Raw genomic sequence first — 17,252 nt, 5'->3', positions numbered from 1 at the left:
TACAGACTGGTAGTAGGCTGAACTGTCCATCCCTACTGCCAGTGGAAGATAATTTGGATGTTACATATGGGAGATATCTCCAACAAGGGCGGCTTGCTGTCAGCCTCTGGCAATCTTCACTTCCTCTCCACTAGTGCTCTGTTTTGACAGCAAACTGAACTCTGTGCTTCGAGGTGCAGTTTGAAGAATAACAAGATTCTTCCTTATCCACTAGAAAGGCCATGTAGATCCTCTCTAGCCTGAAAACCTTTTTTGTGCTGAGTGTTTTCACCTTCTACAACCGTTAAAAATATAACTTGCCTTTTGTAGTGAGGGGAGCAAACTGGTATTATCATGAATCCATCTGGATGCAATGAGATCTTCCTAGGATTAAAGTTTTCTTTCACTTGCCATTCCATAAACTAGTGTCCCTGGGAAAATTTGTAAAATTCTCTGAGCTCCTGATAGCTCCCTGAATCTTTCCATATGTTGTAAGTCTCTAATTTTTCAGAACCCCTCTGAAATGTGCAATTTAGTCCTATTACCTAAGCTGCCTGCAGCTTACTTTTGACTCACTCTCTCCTACTTCTTTCTCTCCGTTACTTGCAACTGGCCTCACCAAAAAAAAAAAAAAAAAAAAAAAAAACCTGCTGCCTTGCTGGCCCAGAGATACCTTTGATCTTTCTCTTCTTCTATTGCTGTCCGGTGTTATCACCTTAAATTTGCTCCCAGGAACAACTTGATTGCTTTCACCAACTTAAATTTCACTGCTGCGCTCTTCCCTTTCACATCAACACTTGCCTTTCCACAGAAGGAGCCGCTTCTTTCAGCGTAGCCATGGATGTGATCAAACAAGATGGATTTGTTCACAAGCCACCTCTCCTCCTTTTGCTAGGTGCATGTTGGATACTCCTCTTTGAAGCCCAAAACTCACACATCATCAATCTGCAGACTAGCTTCATCGATCAATGAATCCATCTGTGCTTCCACAGAGCCCCTCTGCTTTTCACAGTTGGTAACAAACTCACAAAAATAAAAGCATGAGATACGTTAGAAAAATACTGAGTTTGTTATGAAAACTCGCATGCCTCTCTGGTATGTGAGTCTTAAGTCACTGCGAGCATTATGAGATGTTTGAAACTCCCCCCAAAAAACTTTGCCACCACCTCCTCTGTTATAAATAGGTAATTGGGGAAGCCTGACAATGCCCATAAGAAATCTCCAAAGTGATCTAGTAAGTAAATTTCCATGTGGTAACTATAGGTGAGGGAGAAAGAAACCTACTGCAACAGAAACCTACTGTACCTCCTCAACCAATATGCCAGCCAAAATACTTCTCTCCTTTGAAATTTGCACTTCTCTGGTTTCGCAATGCAATTCTTCAACCAAAGAATGCATTGAAAAATGTGTGTATTGAAGAAAATCTACGATATATTCTGCAAATTGTCTTTGTGCTATGTGTTTGAACACCTCTTAAGAGATCATAGCCAGTATTTTGCATGGTGGTTTCTGAGATCAAGGAGCAGGTTTTTGTTTCTGTTGGGATACAATTGGGTGCCATTTTGAATAAAGATGATGGACTGAACCTTTTAAAGCTGCAGTGATTGTAACCATATTTTTGCATGATGGTTCCTGAGATCACAGAATAGATTTTCCTGTTTGTTTGGATACAAGTGGACACCCTTTTGAGGGAAGATGACATAATGAACCTTTCAAAACTTCACTGATTTTCATAGAATTGCAGAGCTGGAAGGGACCACGAGGGTCATCTAGTCCAACCCCCTGCAGTGCAGGAAACTACCCAATACGGGGCTCAAACCTATGACCCTGATATTAAGAGTATCGTACTCTGCCGACTTTTATATGCCTGTTGTCTTTGTCCATGGAGTTTTCTTGGCAGGGATACTGGAGTGGCTTGCCGGTTCCTGCTCCAGGTGGATCATGTTTGGTCAAAACTCTCCACTATGACCTGTCCATCTTGGGTGGCCCTGCATGGCATAGCTCATAGCTTCTCTGAGTTATTCAGGAGACTCTTGAGAGTCCCATGGACTGCAAGAAGATCAAACCTATCCATTCTTAAGGAAATCAGCCCTGGGTGCTCACTGGAAGGAGAGATCCTGAAGCTGAGGCTCCAATACTTTGGCCACCTCATGAGAAGAGAAGACTCCCTGGAAAAGACCCTGATGTTGGGAAAGATGGAGGGCACAAGGAGAAGGGGATGACAGAGGAAAAGATGGTTGGACAGTGTTCTCGAAGCTACCAGCATGAGTTTGACCAAACTACGGGAGGCAGTGGAAGACAGGAGTGCCTGGCGTGCTCTGGTCCATGGGGTCACGAACAGTCGGACATGACTAAACGACTAAACAACAACAACAACTCTGCCGACTGAGCTACTGATTTGTTTGTTTGCTTAGAATTTCTGAGCAAAGGTGGGCACAAGGCTGCTTGTAACATCTAAAACACACACTTTCAGGAGGAAATTGCCTGCAAAAGTTCGTATATTAGGCAAAATTGTGTACAAGAATGCATGTATTATGCAACATGAAAATGTCTGTGATTTTCAGGCTATTCGAAAAAATGAGAAACTGAAAGGAGCCAGAATTGTTGGATGTGTTTATCACTACTCCCAAGTAAAGAGTATAGGAATGCAACCTTAGGGTCATATTCAATGTAAGACCAAGTAACTTAGCAGCAGACTTGTGTGAAGTGTTTTGCACCAGTAGGACATTGTTGCTCAAGAGAATGCATGAGCAGGTTGCTGGTATCTTTGTTGTCCAATAGCTTGCTCAGTCTGTTGCACAATGAGTTACTTCTTGTACAGCTATTGCATTGGGTTCCTTCACTGCACAACTTTAAAACTCACCCATCCACTAAGAGCCCGTGTGCCAGGTGACAGAGAGCTTTGGGTACAGCCCAATGAATTGTGTCTAAAGTTAGTAATATCCAAAAGGAGAACCCCTGAAATTAAAGTACATGGCTAACTTAATTCTATTAATTCCAATGGGTCTACACCAAGTAGGAGTTAGTTGGTTGGATACATACAACCATTAATGTGCCAGTTGAATTATGTTGTTTTCTGCTGGGTTTTTCTTGCTGGTTTCTATGTAGCCACAAACCTTGAAGCATCTGACTAATTGATTCAATATTATAGCTCACAGCTGGAGGGGAAAATATGTATTAGAAGACATAGGAAAGGACATATTTTCCTCACTTAGCAGTTTTGACCTTCTCAAGGTCCCTGCCTTAAATAATAACTGAAGTTGTAAGTAAGGCTCAGGATCCTTTGGGCACCTTGAACTCTCATTGCCTTCTTGTTTAATGGCCTCTCTGCCTCCTATAAGCCCCTCTATCAGACTACCACCAGGACTGCTTAGAAATATCTGGGGTGCAACACACAGTTTAACCTCCAATTAAAAAGGATCTTGGGGCCTCTTTACCTGTAAAGCGCAAAAAGAACCTGCTTTGCTACTTCTGCAAGTCAAGCAGGTGCTAAGGATCAATGCTCAATCATTGTTCCTGAATAAAATAGCAAAGTAAGTCAACAAAATGCCTGTATCTTTGCAACAAACACACAACTTAAGAAGAGCCCTCAGAAGAAGCATCCCTCTTCTTCAAGTTTTCCTGGATGTCTGCTAGCAGTAGTCCTCCCTACTGTTGCTCCATAGCCACTGGCATTGCTATGGGAAACAGTCCCTGCACATGGAGATTCAATTCATGGTGTACAGCAGCAGTGAGGAACCTATGATCTGGGGCTTAGTGGTGGGAGGGAACACAGAGGAAAAACTGTGATGGTGCCATAGGGGGATGTGCCCCAGCAAAATTACTGGGGACTACCCCTAGATCTCAGGTTTGGGCCCTGAAAACTCAGGATCTGGAAATCCTACCATCAGCTAATACATAGTAGGATTATGCCCTAAGGACCAACTCTCCCCATATGAACCAACCCAGACGCAGCAATCATCATCTGATGCCCTTTGTGTGCTTCTCCATGAGAGGCCCAGAGGATGGAGACACGAGAATGTGTCTTTTCTCCCCATTTATGGAATGGTCTACCCAGCAGTTACATAACTTTAAGTGCCAGGTGAAATTGTTTCTCTATAACCAGACCTTTGGCTGAATAAATATTCTGTGGCCTTTTAAATCTGTTTGTGGGAGGGGGACTATTGCTTAATTTTTGTTTTCGTATGTATTTTGTTTATTTAGCATCTCCTTTGTGTTGTGAACTTCCCTTTAATCTTTGGCTAAAGGGCAGTGTATGAATTTACTTACTTACTTTACTTACTTAATTGATACCTTCCTCAAGGAGGTGGACATGGTTTCCATTCAATGGAAACTGCTTCTCCCTCTCAGCACTGCTCTTTGAAGCTACCCCACATGGATCAGCATGGTGTGGGCTTTGCAAGCTTTCCCATGCTCACCCTGCTGCTGCGTTGAGTCCCCCCCCCCCTGAATAAAAGGGAGACAGAAGCTTCTTTTTCACCTTCATTCCCCCACCACTGCTTTGGGAAGGAGAAAGGAAAAGGGTGAGTTAACTTCCCTTGATGTGCTCCAAATTCCATTCTCTCTCTTTGCCACATACACAATTCTTCCTTTCCATTTTTGCAAACAGTGAAAGAAACAAGATATGCTGTCACAGAGCTCCGTCACCTCCTCTAGTGTAATATATGACAGCCCCTAGGGACTATATCCTCTTTTAGTCTTATGATTAAAACCACAGATGTGGCCAGTGCATCCATAGAGTTCCTATCAACGGTAAACATTCACCTAGGGGGCTTCTTTGCCCTGGAAGATATTTTTCCCCACCTTGTATCCACTTGGGAAACAAATTCCTTTATGTCTTGTTTACACAGGCTGCCTGCCAACGTTTCTCAGAATACCAGCTGGAATTGTACTCTGTTGTGGAGATGAAACATTTAGTGACAGACTCAGGCCAAATGAGAACACGTTCTCCCCTCACAGAGCTACAATTCTCAGAGTTCCCCGTGAAGAAAGATTGACCATTAAACCACTCTGAGAATTGTAGCTCTGTGAAAGGAATAGGGGATCTCCTGACAACTCTCAGCATCCTTAGCAAACAAGAGTTCCTGTGATTCTTTGTGGGAAGCCTTGGCTATTGAAAGTGGTATAATATTGTTTTAAATGTCTAGTGCAGATGTATGGACCCAGGCAGCAGACATACACCACATGAAGTGGGATAGCTGGAATATGATTTGTGTGGATGCTTTGAATAGATATTAAATACATAGATTCTAGTGCTACATTCCAGAAAGTACCAAGTACCTGATACTGTCTTTGAACAACTATGGACGCCTTATTAGCACAGCATGAAAATTCTTATTCAAAATGCACCTCTCAATACTCTTTTGGGAAGAAACTCCCGTGCCCTTGACATGCAGGAGAAATTCCACTTTTCCTATCGTTGGAGAACCATACCAGGAAAAGCAGCATGGGCAAAACCTCTCTCCTCCAGCTGACCATTAAAAAGCACAAAAATATCTGTCAAACAAGGAGTTGGCCAAGAGTTCATATGTTTATCCTTGTGCTAGTAAGTGAGTGTTTCATTCCCTTTCTCCTGTTCAGCACAGGATCAAGTGGCTAATTGAAGACTAGACATTCAGTGCATTAGCAGCGCTGCATGGAAGACATGTCAACATGCCTCCTTCAAGTGTATCCATCTAGCCTGTGTTGATAATAGCCTTTTATGTTCTCTTCTTCAACAATGCCTGTTCACATCCAACGGAAAAGCACAAAAATCAAACATAAAAAAACAGGCAGGGTCATCTGACCCATGTAATTGGAGGCCAGCCTCCCATGTGCACATTTTAAGTTATTCACTATCGGGGTGGCCTTTTCCCCAGTGCTGCCAACTTGTGCATCTTGCAGCAGGGTTGTCTGGCAGAAGGAAAAGAAATTGTTCAGGCCGCCCAGGGTGAAAGTCTTAGCCACTGAGCAGGAGGAAGAGCCAAAAGAACAGGTCAAGTCTAATTTTGCCCTAAGCAGACTCCAGCATTTCATATCCACATACACCCCTTCTGCAGATAAATACAGGTAAAAAAAGTTCAGTGAAAACGTAAGATCCACAAGGGTAGCTCCCAATGGACTTTCAAGATGTGTGTGTGTGTGGGGGGGGACTTCTCCACCCTGCCTGCAGGGGCAGCATGGAGTCAATGCATTGCTTTGTTCCTTCCCACCTTCTTGTATGCACTGCTTGTTTACTGTGACACATCTGCAATGATTAAGCCAAGCATTATGACAGACACAGCCTTTAAAAAAAAGGGGGGGAGGACCCAGCATTGGTAGCAGCCTGGCCAACAGGCTGTGAAACAAAAGCTTATGTGTTTGCTTCTTATCCGTCCTTCACCGTAAGGTGCCAGAACCTATAGCAACAATAGAAAATAAAATTATGAAACAGATAAAACATTACAATTATTTAAAAAACACCTAAAATGTTCCTAATGGAAAAGAGCAATGTGCAAAGCATCTCAAGATTCAACAGTGTATCCCAAGCATCAACAGTGCTTGTCTGAAAGAGATCTGAATGAAAATGTATAAACTGGAATCCCAAGGGGTTCTGTTCACCTTGTCAATCTTGAGATGGGAGGAGGGTTTTCCAGTTGGATCAACAGCAACAGGGGGTAGGGAACCTATTCCAGTGCTTTGTTTTTGCTGAACAGGATTGAAGTGATGGGAGTGTAAATGGTGCTGAGGTTATTAATTTAACATGAACGAACTACTGCACCCTTCTTAGTTATATCCCAAAAATGATAAATGGAAGACAGTATTTCCCCCATTAGTTTCTTTAAATAAATAAAAAAAGACACAAGAGGAAGAAAGAAATTGGGATAGACGCATGGATTTAAGATACATGAGAAATAGCTTATGAATTTAGATTATGCTTTGACACGGGAAAAAATTGTACATTGGCTCATTCATTTTAATATAGCAAAGAAAAATGGTATGTAGTGCCAGCTTTTAGAGAACACTGGGGGTTTTTTGTGTGTGTGTGTGTTTAAAAAATGATTATATAATAGCATCATTAGCACCTGTAATGCAGCTCATACTATGAAAATGTACAGAATCAATCAATCTCATCCCGTAACATCGGCCTTTTAATAGAGACAGTTGTTGCTGTGCTGAGCAAGAGAATTAGATTAGAAGATAGAGTGATACCTTCTGTCAAATCAATCTGTTGGTCTTAGTGTACACCAGTGCTGGAACTATGCAATATTATTCAACAAACAGAATTCCATAATACCTAAGAGCCAGCTCATGCTTCCACAACAAGGTGATGTGGGCATCATACAAGGGACTGTCTGCTGCAAGTTGTATAGACACTTGAAACTGGCCCCACATCAGCAATCAATCACAATAACGAGGCCACATTCACACCATACATTTAAAGCACAATAATTCCACTTTAAAGAATCGTGGCTTCTCCCAAAGAATTTTGGGAACTATAGTTTGTTAAGGGTGCTGAGAGTTGTTAGAAGACCCCACAGAACTAATGGTGGTCACTGCCACCATTCACTCAACAGCCTACCTGCAACTGCAAATCACATGCATCGCCAAGGCCATTAATATCATCTTATACACGGAAAAATACAGTACAGTTTTCAAATGAAGTTAGCCAGGACACAACAGCAAGATCCCCCAATGCATTTCCCCACTAACAAAATGGTCCCAGTAGTATTTTCATCTCTGAGGAAGAAGAAGAGGGGTGGGGACCCATGGATATTCTCGGCTACTTCGGGTGGGGGAACAAAATGTTAGCAAAACTGAGGAGGAACATTTTACAGCATTTGTTTTAACTAAACAGGGCACACAAACAGATGGCCTACAGAGCAAGGCAACATGAAATCATTGTTTGTTTGTGTGTGACAGCAGCCTATATAAGAGATGGAAATGCAGAATGCAAACTAAGGGCGCTTACTTTCAGACATTCAGGCCAAATCCGCACCACACATTGATACCATGATGATACCATTTTAAACAGCCATGGCTTCCCACAAAGAACCCCAGGAGCTGTAGTTTGTGAAGGGTGCTGAGAGTTGTTAGGATATCCCCATTCCTCCCCCCCCCCCCCGAGCTACAATTCCCAAAGTGGTTTAACTATCAATGCCTCTCCCCAGGGAACTTTGGGAACTGTAGTTTTGTGAGGGGAATAGGGGTCTCCTAACAACTCTCAGCACCCTTAACAGTGTAGACAATACTGAGTTACTATAAGACAGCTTCCTGTGTGTGTTTCCTCATCACTTCTTTTATAAGGGAAAGTTGTCAGCCATCTTGGGGTACACATTTAAGGACAGAAAGGTGTGATAGAAATGTTTTGAATAAATAAGCTTACGATTGAAACATGCACCCCCAATGATGCATTCAGACATGGGGAATATATTATTTAGCCTTTCTGACTATAATGCTAACACTTCTGTCCCATTTGCTAACATTTTTTTTCACACTGCAGTACCCGTTGTGTTATGGAACTCTGGCATCAACCATACTTGATTTCATTCACACCAGTGAGTGTTGTGCGGCACAACAATGCATATCATTAGACAATGTTACTACTCCCCTACCCTCTCCGCATATGGCTGCTTCTCTTCCCTTGTCACCCGCCCCCCCTTTCCTGGAGATTGCAGGAAATAAGTGTGTGCCGATGTCCAACCCCAAATTTCTTCACTTTACTCCCACAATTTTCCGGGTTAAGGGGGCTGCTGATTGTTTTATTTATTTTGAATCAAGTAACACGAAATGAGTGGTTCCATTGGTTTTCCAGATGTGGTTTGTTTCATTGTGAGAAACCTCAAATATAATGTGGAAATTAAAAGTTATGGAAATGTAAGGGAAATGGAATAAGCTGCCCTGTGACTGCAGGCTTAGAAAGGATTGTGTGCCCGTGCCTGGGGTGTGTGTGTGTTAAGGTTGGAGGCTGTGTTGAAAATAGAATGCCAGGTCTCTGTGTTCCCTTTCATCTTCAACCCACTCTGTGTCAAGAGGCCAGGCAGGGAGGCCACCAGGGATAAAAGGAGTGAGTAGGTCCTCTGACTCCACTGACGTAGAGCCTTTTTCAAACCTGTGGAAGAAGGGAGGCATTAGGTGGTGTGTGTGTGTGTGGTTTCATTGCTCAAAAGAGATGTTTCCAGGACGTATCGCTAAGGGGCACGGAATACAACTTTGCCATTAAGCAGATTAATTTTTATTTTATTTTTATTTCTGTCTCCCAGCATGAAACAACTCTCCTCCTTCTCTCCCCCACCCCCACCCGCCCAAGTCCTTGAGCTCCTGAGTGAAAGCATCACAAGTAATTAAGCAGAATACCCCGGTTGAATATTAAATTAGAAATTAAGCTAAAATGCTCATCCACCGCAGCTCGGGAATTTTGAGCAGATCGCCTTAAATTTGATGGCAGCGGTGCCTGCATATATTTCTTGAACTGCATTGCTAGCTAAATTGATTGAATTAAACATGCTTCGTGATGCTCGCTAACCTTTGACCCCTCCAGTTACTCAGAATAATCAGGAGGCTAATTATCCTGGCAGGAGCTGAGCTTTGAAGAATCAGGGGCACGGCTGAGTTCAGAGAACCTACACTAGTATTAATCAGGATGTCATGACTGAGGTTCGCTGAGAAGCCCAAAGTGTCGAAGGACCATGATGGTGGAGTTTTGTTTGTGAGATGTTGTGACTGTGATTCCAGTGGGGAGGTAGACGAGGCTTGTTTGCATGAAGACAGTGATCTGTTTAATTGTGGGTTATCCATTTTCACGGAAAGAGGTGGGAATGTTTTTGTTCAACAGTGGGAACAGTGTTATACACCTTCCAGCATGCAAAACAGGTTGGGCTATCACTGTTTTTAAAGCAGTGGTACGACATGGGTGGCGCTGTGGGTTAAACTGCAGAGCCTAGGACTTGCCGATCAGAAGGTCGGTGGTTCAAATCCCCACGACGAGGTGAGCTCCCGTTGTTCGGTCCCAGCTCCTGCCAACCTAGCAGTTCGAAAGCATGTCAAAGTGCAAGTAGATAAATAGGTACTGCTCTGGTGGGAAGGTAAAAAGTGTTTCCGTGCGCTGCTCTGGTTCGCCAGAAGTGGCTTAATCATGCTGGCCACATGACCCGGAAGCTGTACGCCGGCTCCCTCGACCAATAAAGCGAGATGAGCACCGCAACCCCAGAGTCGGTCACGACTGGACCTAATGGTCAGGGGTCCCTTTACCTTTACAACACGCTTAGCGGCTGCGTGACAGGCATAAATCCAACTGGTGACCTTTCCCCATCACAAGTGATGTTGCCTGAAAATATGAAACTCGGTGGCTCAATATGCTCATTTCAAATACGATCTAAGCCTTATTGTCCAAAAACATAAAAACATAAGATCTTGCTGGATCAGGCCAATGGCCCATCTAGTTCAGCATCCTGTTCTCACTGTGGCCAACCAGGAGCCTGTGGGAAACCAGCCAGCAGGACCTAAGCAAAACAGCACTCTCCCTTCCTATGGTTTCCAGCCACTGGTATTCAGAATCATTACTGCTTCTGACTGTGGAGACAGAGCATATAGCCATCGTGGTTAATAGCTGTGGCTAGATGTTCTTCTCTAAGTCTGTTGTCAATCTGAGATTGAAAAAAGTCATCTCAAGATGACCACTTCTCAGCGGTGCTACCTCACAAGGGAAGGGGAAAGCTTGACAACTGCATTTGCATACATACATAGTGGAGACAATATGCATCCATTCTCCTTCCCCCAGTTCATGTGAATGCAATATGCAAGATGGATATTCTTAGACAGGTACTCTAGTTGCTAACGTGTGGCTTTCCAGATGTTGTTGGACTCCAACTCCCATCAGCCCCAGGCAGCGTGGCCAGTGGTCAAGGATGATGGGAGTTGTAGTCTAGCAACAACTAGACAGCCACAGGTAGCTATTTCAAAGCTCCAAAGAACTTATGGTTCTCTGTCGTGGGCATGAACCATCTAAAACCTAGACAACACATTACCCAAATCACTTGGATACTTTTTACACAAGCCCCACCCATTGCTGGAGGTGCCTTGTGCTGGCCTAGAAACAAAGGACTCAGCTAGATTGGTAAAGAAAAAGCGACTTACATGCATTGTGTGTGCGATATAACATTGTACCACCAGATGGCGAAGTAGAGTCCTGTTTTTCTCTACCTGTTTTCCCTGTACAAATTTACAACGCTTTAAACTGAAACACTACTTTGATGTGTCTAGATCCAGCCAAACCCCACAATGAGAGCTCTCAATAGTATGGCCCTAGCTGTTCCTTAGATCTTTGGGCTGGGGAATTATATTTTGGGGTTACAGACTGTGCTGGCCCAAGTCATTTTGTTACAGGAACTGGAGCCCAAATGCCCCCCCCCCCGCAAGAGACAATTCTATAAAAAGCCATTCAGTACCATTCAGACACCAATAACTCCTACTTCATCTCTCCCTTTTTTTGAAGGTGCATACTAGCTAGGTTCCCCTTTAAATGTGAAATGTACTGAATGCCTCCCCCTTCTCTATACTGCATCAATGCTTCTGCTAGTTAGTTGTGCCCTCATCTGTGCAGAGGTGTAGTGGCCCGGGGTTGGTGGAGTATCAAAGACCCATTACTATTTCTGCAGCAAAGTCCCAGAATCCAGTGTTCCTAGTAGAACCACCCAATATGCTTGAAATTTATAGTCTCTGAGATAAGTGAAATGAGGTGAACCAACCACTAAAGATTGGATCCTTGAGTCAGTCTGGAGACAGTGTGTGGGAAGAAGGAGTTGTGCTGTATGATCCCAAACTAAGCATTTAGGAACACTGAAAACACTTCAGTGCTTGAGTTTCAAGAGAATGGAGTCCAAGTTCTATTATGTGCAATGGAACTTTAAGAAAAAACACAATTTAAGTCATTCTCAAAAAAGATATCGAAGCACTCCCAAACATTGGTCCGTGTACGTGCGCAGGAAGGGGGGAGGGAGATCTAGTTGAAAGGCAGCACATGGACACCTGCCTTGATCATTGCAAGGCATTCCTAATTATTTTTACTGGATAAATATAAGATTATTGTATAATTTTAGAAGGTTGCATAATCTGAAAGGGCTGTGACTATCTTGGAAGGACCTTGCACCTCTGGATTCATGACTAAACTTCTGCATATGTGCAACAGCAATATTCTGTATGACTCTGAGCCTCTGTTGCTCATGAGCCTTGACATTTGGTTGGTGATGCAGAGGCATTCAAGCTGGCTTGGGACTTTCCTCTGCATCCCCAAAGTGGCCTGAGACCAAAGCAGGTGCTGGAGAGGGAGCCTGGTTATGCATACCGTGACTCACCTTAAATCCCCCTTAATGGAAAGCCACATGTTTTTCCATGCCCTTATTTATATTAGCAAGTAAGCATCAATAGCTCAGCCAAGTATGTCAACTTTGCAACAGCTCAAAAGATTAAAGAAACACTCTGTCCATAAATGCCGAGCACTAGAAAGAACTGCAAACATTTAAAAGCTGGAGGGGAGGGGCATTTGCTTTCCCTTGCATAAGAGCAGCTTCCATTAATGTCAAAGAGCTGCGCTTGCTTGTGCCTGGGAGCATGGAATAATAAATATTGTTGAAAATAGCAACAAAATTGAAGCCTCCACTTTAGTGGCACCCACCCCCTCATTTGAAGGAAAGCACTCAGGTTCTCCAAAGCCCAAGGAGAGCAAAGGAAGGCTCAGGTGTTCTTGAGCAGTGAAAGACAGCAGTACATTTTGAGCAGTATAAATCTGCCCTGAGGAATACAAAGCAGACCAAAAGTGTACACACACACACACACACATATGAGAGAGAGAGAGAGAGAGAGAGAGAGAGAGAGATATCAGGGTAGCATTTATTTATTGAATTTATACCCTGTACTTCCTCCCCAAGAAGCTCTGAGCAGCAAATAGATACACAATTTAAAAACAAAAACAAGGCAAAAACATTCTAACAACAAATACAATTAAAAACATCTAAATGCAGTTTCAGTTTAAAAGCATTCTAAAAGCACTTGCAATTAAAATATCCTTCTATCCAGTGATCTTGGTGCTTTCAGGAACAGTATTCTTCGGCCAATAAATGTCTGGGCAAACAGAAATGATTTTTTAATTCCTGCTGTTAGTTAAAAATGATGAAAACAGGCACAACTCACTAGGGAGGGCATTCTGCAACTGAGGAACTACCACTGAAAAGACCCTGTCATGGGTCTGGGCCAACCAGGCCATCTTCAAGTCTCACAGGAATCTTCACGGGGCAGAATGGAAAGGGAAAAGAGACTCGAGGGTCTATCTCTACAGCAGCCTTTGCTAACCTGGTGCCCTCAGGATGTATTTTTGGAACTACAGCTCCCCTTATGTCCTGTTCCATTGCCAGTGTTTCAGTACAATACAACTGGCATTCCAGTTCATTTCTATAGTTGGAATAGGAAAGCTTTACTTTGTCCTTTGCCTCAGGCAGCAAAATGCTTTAGGCTGGCCCCACCTGCCATCTCATTTTGCTGCTTGCATAGAGGCTGGAGCTATCATTGGTTGATGACTGGGCCCCCTGTCTCTGGCACTGGTTGGGACTAGCAGCCATTTTAACTTCTCCCCAAGACCTGTAATGTTGCTCTGAGTCATTGTGAAGGAATAAAATGGCAGCATCCATCAGAAAGCTCTTTACTCACAGTTCTTGATGCATCAGCTGCCCTTGGCCTGTGTGGTTTCTCTGAAACGTTTACACCATTTAAGAGATGAAGGTTACATTCCCACCGTCCATTTAAAGCACTATGAAACTACTGTCAAGGCTTGTTCCAAGGAATCATGTGAGCTGTAGTTTGTTAAGGATGTTGAGAGTCTCTTAAATGCCCCTATTCCCCTCATAGAGCTACTGTTCTCTGAGTGGTTTAACAATCCTTCTTCACAGAGAACTCTGGGAATTGTAGGTCTGTGAGGGGAACAGGAGTAATCTAACAACTCTCAGTACCCTTAACAAACTACAGCTTCCAGAATTATCTGACGGAAGGCATGACTGTTTAAAGTGCTATCATAACGGTGTGAATGTGGCTTAACTGAACCCATGATATTTGGGTGGCAGTGAAGGGGGGGATCTGTACATTTCTTCTGTGATGCCTGAACAACAAACAGGCTGTGGCACAAACAGTCCAAGCTGTGTCCACTTTGCTTTAATTATATATATATTGTTGACATGTTGGGAGCACATTAAACTGAGCAAAACAAGCAATAAGCTGCAGCACATGGTAACAGTAAAACATGTTTGAAGCTGCTTGACACTGCATTATACAGTAGCTCAGTGGCAAAGCTTTGCATGCAAGAAAGTCCCAGTTTCAGTCCCCAGTACTTCCAGCGACGGCTGGGAGAGACTCCTGCCTGAAACCCTGTAGAGCTGCTGCCAGTCAGTGTAGGCAATACTGAACTAGATGGACCAATGGCCTGACTCTGTAAAAGGCAACTTCCTGTGTTCCCAGAGTACATCCTCTGATCCAGTTTCAAACAAATGTTTCTTTTCTTGGAGGCAAATCTCAGAGGAGGGAATGACATTTCTTGGCTCTCTAGCCATTCTCTTCTGGAGCTGATGTATCTCCTGTCATTTTTCATCATTTGTGAGCTCTACGAGGGAAAACAAACACAGAGATAGGATGCACCAAGCACCTTCAGCCAAGGAACGATTCCCAGATTAATGCAAAGTGACTTGCACTTTTAATTTGGTTATTCTCAACTGGTGCTCCCAGCGGGTGGAATCCTAATGACTCATTGGGTTTGATGCTCATCAATCCAGACCATGTTTTCTCTTTCGTTACATTTGCTGCTCTCCGAGGCTCTTTAATTCAAACCGCGTTGGCACCACAGTCTGTGACAGAAATCTGTACCTTTGGCAAAGCCACAGAGTCTAGTTACTGATTCTCCTACTGAGCACTTTGCCCAATATTTGTATGGGATACAAAGCGACTATCCCATTACAATAAGGCTTTGTGTGCATGGGTGATTGAGTAGGTCATTTTCAAACAGTTTGGCTTTTTAGCTGACTGAGAGGTCCCACATGGAGCTGTGTGGAACGACCTCACCTGCATATTTCCTGCTGCATTCTGTAGTGACTGAAATGAGCAGTGGCACATTAAATTTAGGAGCAAATAAGCTGGATCTGTGATCAGATCTCCCTTTATAAACACACACAAAAACTATAAATTGAGAGTGAGTGGGGTCATACTATAGAGTTTGCTACTGCATACTGTAGTGATGGCCTCCAAGTTGAATGGCTTCAAAAAGGGGAGTTAGACAAATTAGTGGAGGAGAAGACTATCCATGCTGGCTATGTTCTACCTGCAGTGTCAAAGGCAGTAAGCCTCCATATATCGGTTGCTGGGGATCACAAGTGGGGAGAATGCTGCTGAGTTCAGGTCAGGCTTGTGGGCTTCCTTTTCAGACACCTGGTTAGCCACTGTGATAGGATGCTAAACTTACATGGACTTTGGCCTGATCCAACAGGGCTCTGACCCATGCAGGCTGAGGTGTGTCATTTGTGTGACACAATATTCCTTGGCTCCCATTACGTGGAGAAAGGTGGGATGCAAATGGCAGTAAACAGATAAGCCATGTGGCAATTTCAGCACATGTCTATCTCAGTAGAGGTCTTTTTCATCCATGTTCTCAAGGTGCAGATCTGGACATGTAAATCAATGCGAAGTTGCACTTGAGGATTTGAAGTTTCTGCTTGCGGCCAGTTGTTTGCAATGAGATGAATAAATCTTTTTAGGAGGTGAAACTTGCCAGGGAGAATGTCTCAGCTGGCATGTGAACAAGTATAAATCTGCTGACCCAGTTTAAACCAATTGGGGATTTGGCCCAAGGTATGCCATTACTAAGTGATGGTTTTTAGATGGATGCTGATGGCAACAGCTTAAATACACATCTGGACTCATCTATTTTGTTCTCAATTGACTGTGGTGCTTCAGGGATGTGTAGATATTAAAGACGAAGAAAATCAATTAATGCATAATCTAATCATATCTAACAGTCACTGGAGGTTTGGCTACCAGCACAACTTCTCCCAGTCTAACTATTTTTTCCAACTTTAAAGGGGGTTGCTATGTTCATGTTATTTTCAGTGTTAGTGATGTATGATCTAATGCTCTCATGTGGGTATTTCTATTACGCTGTGTGCTGAAATCTTTCCTCTAGTTTTTCAAAACTTTGTTTCCCCACCCCTCCTCTATAAAATCAGCTTGCATGGGGGGGGGGCTCATTCTCAGGATATTTGAGAATTCCTTTATTATGGGGATGCAGCGTTTTGAGCTTCCGTTATTTTTGTGAGGTGTCTAAGGGTTGTGTATGTGTTTTCCTGCCCAGTAAACATTTCCCCAACACCCTGAAATTTCTCCTGTTTATCTGCTATTCCTGATCTTAAAAAAAAAAAAAAAAAACCTGATGGGAGGAGCTACCTCCTGACACCTTACCCTGGGCTTAAACTAAAGTGCAGAAATCTGTGGAAGCTGCAAAGTACAAACCACTGGTGAGATGATTTGAAGAAAGAAAGGACACTCGCAAACACCACTTGGCCTTCTTAAAAGCTAAGCACATAAAAAAAAAACCTGCACCCTATTCATGGGAATTTCAGTGAGTTTCCTCTACACACTTTGATAAATTTAGGTGCTGTTTCTTTTCCCATTAATTGATGGGAAAATGCAACATAATTTTTTGGCACTGCACTATAAGAATATAAGATGAGCCTGATCAATTGGATCAATGGCCCACCTTGTCCGGCCTCCTGTTCTCACAGTGGCCAACCAGATGCCTGTGGGAAACTTGCAAGTAGGAACCTGAGAACAAGAGCACACTCTCCAAGAACTGGTATTCAGAAGCAATACTGCCACCCATAGGAGCCATCTCCTAGGGGCTGAGATCCCTTTGCCAATAATTTGAAGGGGCTGCTCTCTATGGGTTTGAGCTCCAGAGGCACATGCATGAGCACAAAGAGATGGATAAAAGAGAAAATATCATGGCTTCTTTGAGCAGTGTTGTTACCTACCCAAAAGGAATGCAGCAAAATGGGTAGTTGGCACTGGCTAATTAGAACATAAGAAGTGCCCAGCTGGATCAGACCAAACACCATTCTAGCTCAGTATCCTGTTCTCACAGCAGCCAACCTCCGGGAAGCCCACAAGCAGGATCTGAGTGGAACAGCTCTCTTCTGACTTGTGGTTCCTAGCATAAGAAGAACATAAGAAGAACCCTTCTGGTTTAGCCCATAGGCCCACCTAGTTCACTATCCTGCTTTCTCAGT

General features: G+C 43.4%; 1 protein-coding gene across 1 annotated transcript in view; it reads left to right on the top strand.

Annotated features, from left to right (window-relative positions):
• The window catches only part of CDH13 (cadherin 13), a 592,471-nt gene that overhangs the window by 498,773 nt on the left and 76,446 nt on the right, over positions 1-17,252 (top strand). The window lies entirely within an intron of this gene.

This window comes from Podarcis muralis, chromosome 7 (genome assembly GCF_964188315.1).
Source record: "Podarcis muralis chromosome 7, rPodMur119.hap1.1, whole genome shotgun sequence".
Taxonomy (NCBI): domain Eukaryota; kingdom Metazoa; phylum Chordata; class Lepidosauria; order Squamata; family Lacertidae; genus Podarcis; species Podarcis muralis.
The sequence above is the reverse complement of the archived record's forward strand: the minus strand, read 5'-3'. Positions and strand labels throughout refer to the sequence as shown.